This window comes from Muntiacus reevesi, chromosome 9, assembly GCF_963930625.1.
Source record: "Muntiacus reevesi chromosome 9, mMunRee1.1, whole genome shotgun sequence".
Classification (NCBI taxonomy): domain Eukaryota; kingdom Metazoa; phylum Chordata; class Mammalia; order Artiodactyla; family Cervidae; genus Muntiacus; species Muntiacus reevesi.
The window spans coordinates 41,412,963-41,419,844 of NC_089257.1; positions in this window are offsets into that span (position 1 = coordinate 41,412,963).

Here is a 6,882-nt window from a genome sequence, read left to right on the forward strand (position 1 = left end):
CCCACTCCAGTATTCTTGCCTGGAGAATCCCATGGACAGAGGAGCCTGGAGGGCTACAGTCTATAGGGTCGCCAAAAGTTGGACATGACTGTGACTAAGCACATAGACATAGAAGCATATACAGCAATTCTCATTGTAAAAATGCCTGTAACAGAAGAAAATTTCAAGCATCTAAAATATCCATCAAAAAAGTAATATCAAGTTAAAATATCTGTAGCATATTATAGAGTACTCAGAAGCAATTAGAGTGAAGTTATTTATACATGTTTACATATAAAATAGCCAAATGAAAAATGAAACAGAAATTTTGTTTTTCCATTAACACAAAAAGACAAGCAAAAATGAAACATGTATGTTTGTGTATATATACATACACATTATATATATATATATATACACACACACACAAACACAAACAAAAAACATTTATACTAAGGCTTTTATAAACACAGAAAACAATCAAAAAGGGTATGCTTAGGAAGTATAGACTTAGAAAGAGTCTAAAGTTTGGGACTGTGATAATATAATTTAGCTGTATCACTGCAGTTACCTTTTTTAACAGTACCAGTATAGTTGACAAATTCATGTGCTATATATACTTTAAGGTAAGTAAATAAATAATGCAGAGTTACAATGGCATTCATTATAAAAATATAAACCATGAAATTACAGAGGAGATCAGGCTTTCCATGTCTTATAAAATATTAAAACATTTCTCTAACCTTTTGAAATATCTTTCCCACATCTCTCTCATGGCGAATTTGTCACTTACTCAGTTTGTGAAAGTGGTGACCTAGTGTCTTTGTTCTTCATGGTGGTATTTTTTCCACATAAAATCCCTCAAAAACTCAAGATTTTACTCATATATTTCTCCTCTGAGATTACTTTCCTAGCTATTTTGAACCATCATTTGATATCCCTCCTCAGCATCCCTATGATGTGTACACTTACATGTTTCTATTTTGCCATACTGTATTTTTATTTGTGTACATCTTTCACATTTATTATGGTACAAATTCTTACTTGGCAGAGTTCATCTCTCTTCATATATTTGTTTGATGCTCCAATGAATGAATGAACAAAAAGAGAAAAAGAAGAACATAAGGGAGTGCTATTATTTCTGGTAAATAATTTTATTTAAACTTAAGACAAACAATGGAATCACTATAAACTGGCTCACACTAATCCCCAAACACTATAGTACATTAACAGTTTATACTATTTTCATAATGTTTATACTATTCATACTATTAAGATTTTAACACTATTTTAATGCTGTTTATACTATTTATTTATTTTATAATATTAAATCTTTAAGACATATCAAAGGATCACTTTACAACAAAATTAAATTATATCAATATTTTTTTCCTTGTCTGATTACAGGGAAAATAAAAAGAGGGAATGGAGGAGAAGAAATATCTGATTTTGAGGAGGAATAAAATAAATGACCTAAAACAACTTCTGGTGAAATTCTGCACCTCAGACTTTTTCCATGCTGTTAAATATTCTATATAATTTCTTACTCTTGTTGGTTTTTTAAATTTTGTATTTTATAGTGGAATATAGTCAATTAACAATGCTGTGATAATTTCAAGTGTGATGCATTGATATATGAAAAAATATCAAGTTACAAAATAAGAGTATAGTAGATCCTGATATTATAAATCAAAGCCCAAAAGACCTTGTATGCACACTTGGAGAAGTCAAGAATATGGATGTACATATAAGTTAAAGATAGTGTATGAAATAAACACACCAAAAAGTAAAAAAAAAAAAAACAACAACTTATTAATAATAAGTTCTACATCTCTATCAAGCTTATAACAAAAAAAAATAAAATAAATCAACATGAACTGAGCTTCTACTAGATATTATATTTCTTTATGTTGAAGGCATTATCTTACTGAATCCTTAAAGAGACTTTCTAGGTAGGTACTCATACATATAACACAGATATGAATACATGCAAATAATATTCACTTTAGGTTCCCAAAACTCTTCTGCCATGAATTCAAGGAGCTGGAATTGGAACCCAAGTGTAATTACAAGGTTTGCAGTTTTGTAAAATGTTATAAAGTTTATATTAACTATTAAGAGGCAAGTGCTCCACAGGATTCTGTAAATGTAAAATGACATAATGCATGTTAGACAGTTTGGGGCAGCATGAAGAGCTATTCAAATACCAGAGATCTCTAAGGTTTGTTCAGAATGTAGGGCTGATACATCTGCACTCCCATCCTTTCTTCATTGCCTTTTTCTGAAGGCCTGATCTAAGTAGAGAAGCCCATGCACAAATTTATTCTCAAGGAAAGCTGCACCCTGAATCAGCTCACATCAGAGTAAAACAGGGGCCACCCATTCAGGCTTCATAAATCCAAAGGAGCCTCAATTGCTCCAAGAAATCTTATACAAGTCTGTTTTTCACAGCCTGTTTGCCCTGATGAGAGTCCTGAAACCTTCTATCTGGCTATTGTCAACCTAGCCTGTGACACAAATGAGAGCAAACCCACATTGCATTACCTCGCCAGGGGTGCTCCTGGGATGAGGATGAGCACCCAACTCACCTGAAGAAAACTTCATAAAACTTACAGCTTTTCATAATGAGCTCAGTTATAGACATGTTTCCCATTTTCTGAGGGTCCCATGGGCATTGAGTGGGCATGATCTCCCTATAGTATCAGGGAAAGATACCACTGGGAGTCAAAGATTTGAGTTCAGAAAGGTTGTAAGTCTCTAGAGCTGACATCTTCATAACAGGAAAATCCAAGAAAGGGGAGAGGGAAAGAAGATGAATCTTCCTCAATTGCCTAGAGTCTGCCTTTCAGCAAGATTGCATCTCAGAATTGCTTGTTTTTAAAACTATATGCATGAATCTAAAAAGTAAAGATAATGTCTAGCTCCTTTGTTTTAATAATGCCTTTTCTATTTTTAATATAAGACAAAGAAAAACTAATATCAATCCTAAAGTCACCTTGATATTTAAATTATAAATCATAATAATATTAATATGATTTTAAATATTTAAATCATATTAGACTAAATTTTTATAGGATAACCTATTTCAAGACATGATATATACTTTATTTCTTTCATACTAATCAGAATAAATTCCATTTTTTTTTTAATGTACATCATGATGATTTGATATATAAATACATTTTGGAAGGATTTCCACTCCTCCCATACCTAGATAATTAACATATCTGTAACCTCATGTATTTATTTGTATGTGAGAATATTTGTGTGTGTGTGTGTGTGTAAAAGAGAGAGCATTTAAGTTCTGCTGCTGCTGCTAAGTCGCATCAGTCGTGTCCGACTCTGTGCGACTCCATAGAGGATAGCCCACCAGGCTCCCTCGTCCCTGGGATTCTCCAGGCAAGAATACTGGAGTGGGTTGCCATTGCCTTCTCTAGCATTTAAGTTCTACTCCCCAGCAAATTTTTTTGTTTATATAATATAATATTATCAACTACAGTCCTTAAGTTAGATGCTAAATCCTCAGACCTTATACATCTTATAGCTGATATTTTGTACCATTTTACTAACCTCTTCCCATTTTTACTCCTAACATAGCCCTTGGCAACTCAGTTCAGTCGCTCAGTTGTGTCCGACTCTCTGCGACCCCATGAATTGCAGCACACCAGGCCTCCCTGTCCATCACAAACTCCCGGAGTTTACTCAAACTCATGCCCATCAAGTCAGTGATACCATCCAGCCATCTCATCCTCTGTCATCCCCTTCTCCTCCTGCCCTCAGTCCCTCCCAGCATCAGAGTCTTTTCCAAAGAGTCAACTCTTCACATCAGGCGGCCAAAATATTGGAGTTTCAGCTTCAGCATCAGTCCTTCCAATGAACACCCAAGACTTATCTCCTTCAGGATGGACTGGTTGGATCTCCTTGCAGTCCAAGGGACTCTCAAGAATCTTCTCCAAAACCACAGTTCAAAAGCATCAATTTTTCAGTGCCCACCTTTCTTCACAGTCCAACTCTCATATCCATACATGACCACTGGAAAAACCATAGCCTTGACCAGATGGACCTTTGTTGGCAAAGTAATGTCTCTGCTTTGTAATATGCTATCTAGGTATCTAGGTAGGTCATAACTTTCCTTCCAAGGAGTCAGCGTCTTTTAATTTCATGGCTGCAGTCACCATCTGCAGTGATTTTGGAGCCCCCCAAAATAAAGTCTGACACTGTTTCCACTGTTTCCCCATCTATTTATTTGCCTTGAAGTGATGGGACCAGATGCCATGATCTTACTTTTCTGAATGTTAAGCTTTAAGTCAACTTTTTCACTCTCTTCTTTCACTTTCATCAAGAGGTGTGTTAGTTCCTCTTCACTTTCTGCCATAAGGGTGGTGTTATCTGCATATCTGAGGTTATTGATATTTCTCCCGGCAATCCTGATTCCAGCATGTGATTCTTCCAGCCCAGTGCTTCTCATGATGTACTCTGCATATAAGTTAAATAAGCAGGGTGACAACATACAGCCTTGATGTACTCTTTTTCCTACTTGGAACCAGTCTGTTGTTCCATGTCCAGTTCTAACTGTTGCTTCCTGACCTGCATATAGGTTTCTCAAGAGGCAGGTCAGGTGGTCTGGTATTCCCATTTCCTTCAGAATTTTCCACAGTTTATTGTGATCCACACAGTCAAAGGCTTGGGCATAGTCAATAAAGCAGAAATAGATGTTTTTCTGGAATTCTCTTGCTTTTTCGATGATCCAGCAGATGTTGGCAATTTGATCTCTGGTTCCTTGGCCTTTTCAAAAACCAGCTTGAACATCTGGAATTTCCCGGTTCATGTATTGCTGAAGCCTGGCTTGGAGAATTTTGAGCATTACTTTACTAGCATGTGACATGAGTGTAATTGTGCGGTAGTTTAAGCATTCTTTGGGATTGCCTTTCTTAGGGACTGGAATGAAAACTGACCTTTTTCCAGTCCTGTGGCCACTGTTGAGTTTTCCAAATTTGCTGGCATATTGAGTGCAGCACTTGCACAGCATCATCTTTCAGGATTTGAAATAGCTCAACTGGAATTCCATCACACCCACTAGCTTTTTTCATAGTGATGCTTTCTAAGGCTCACTTGACTTCACATTCCAGGATGTCTGGCTCTAGGTGAGTGATCACACCATTGTAATTATCTGTGTCATGAACATCTTTTTTTGTACAGCTCTTCTGTGTATTCTTGCCACCTCTTCTTAATATCTTCTGCTTCTGTTAGGTCCACTTTTGTACTATCTGTCTGTTTCTATCACAGAAAATTTGTTACAAGAAACAAATGAAAATGTGACTTTGTTGAAAACTGAATTGCATTTAAACATTATTTTGGAAACTTTGACATCTTTAAACAATCAAGCCACTGAGATTTATTGCTTGATTATACATTTATGTATTCCAGGCTAGCTTTTGACCTTTAAATAATTTTTGAATCTTTATTGTGTGTGTCAATCTCATTAATTTCATTCATTGTACAACTTGGAATTTTATCATTTAACTTTAAATTTAGTTATATTCTTTATGTTATTGTTAGTGTGTCTTATGTACATTACATATACAAAGTGAGAGGGGAACAGGCAGGAAGGCCAAGGGTCTCCAGGCGCAGGAAATAGGCTGCAAGTGTCAGATATTTTTATCTCTCTCTTAAGCAGCAGGAGGAAACAAACTAGTGTTATACTTTTTCCCCTTCTCTATACAGATTAAAGAGACTTCCCTGGTGGCTCAGATGGTAAAACGTCTGCCTTCAATGTGGGAGACCTGGGTTCAATCCTTGGGTTGGGAAGATCCTCTGGAGAAGGAAATGTCAACCCACTCCAGTACTCTTGCCTGGAAAATCCCATGGATGGAGAAATGTGGTAGGCTACAGTTCAAGGGATTGCAGAGTCAGACATGACTGAGCGACTTCACTTTCACTTTATACAAATTTAAAAAGAGGTTTCTCTTAAAATTCTGTGTTGTCATAATGACACCTGGTTCCACCTGAACTTAACTTTTCTCAAACCTTGAGCTAACCAATGCATTTCTGTTAGGGAAATGTTTGTCTTAAGCTATGTTAATGTACTATACATTTACCCTAGACTCTGTCAAGTTCTGCCTAAAGGCTCAGAACCTGTATGTTTTACTCATACATTGTTCTTCTAATCTATGTTAATAAAACTATACATTTGCTTGGAAATCTGCCTTTCTTCAAGATTCATGTCAATCATTTTATGGCCCAGGATGACCCACCTGGTGCCAATGTTATCTCAATGCATGTTGTGGGTGATGGGCCTGGTGCCATTCTCTGAGTTTTGAAATACTTACTTTCTCTAATTAACAGACTGCTAGTAGCTATATAACATCTGGCTAAAGACTAGCAGGGGGGCACTCTTTCTGTCCCCTTCTGATGTCTATGTCAGTAACTTTCTCTATCTCTTTTATACTGTAATATAACTTTATTACACAAAAGGTCTGAGCGATCAAGCCTCGTCACTGGCCCTGGATTGAATTCTCCTCCAGAGGCCAAGAATCCCGGCGTCTTACATGGTTCAGCAAAAACCTTTCAACAGTGCAACCCCATTATTTGGAAATTCTATAGTTGCAAATTTGCCTACTCTCAAGAATTTATTTGTAACCTCATATAAATAGTCGTGACATTTTCACAGTCATCTATAGACATGCAAAGATCTGGGACAAATTGAATTGCCTGAGGTGGACAAATTGAATTCTCACCTGAGGTGGACTTTTCATTTCCTCTTTCACATTGTAAACAAGTGCTATTTTTGCATTCTATTCAGTGCCACATTTTTCTTATTTTCATGTTTCTTGTTGATAATCTTGCTGTTTCTAATAGCTGTCAAGTGTACTGAAATGCACTAGAATAAATAAATACTTTAAA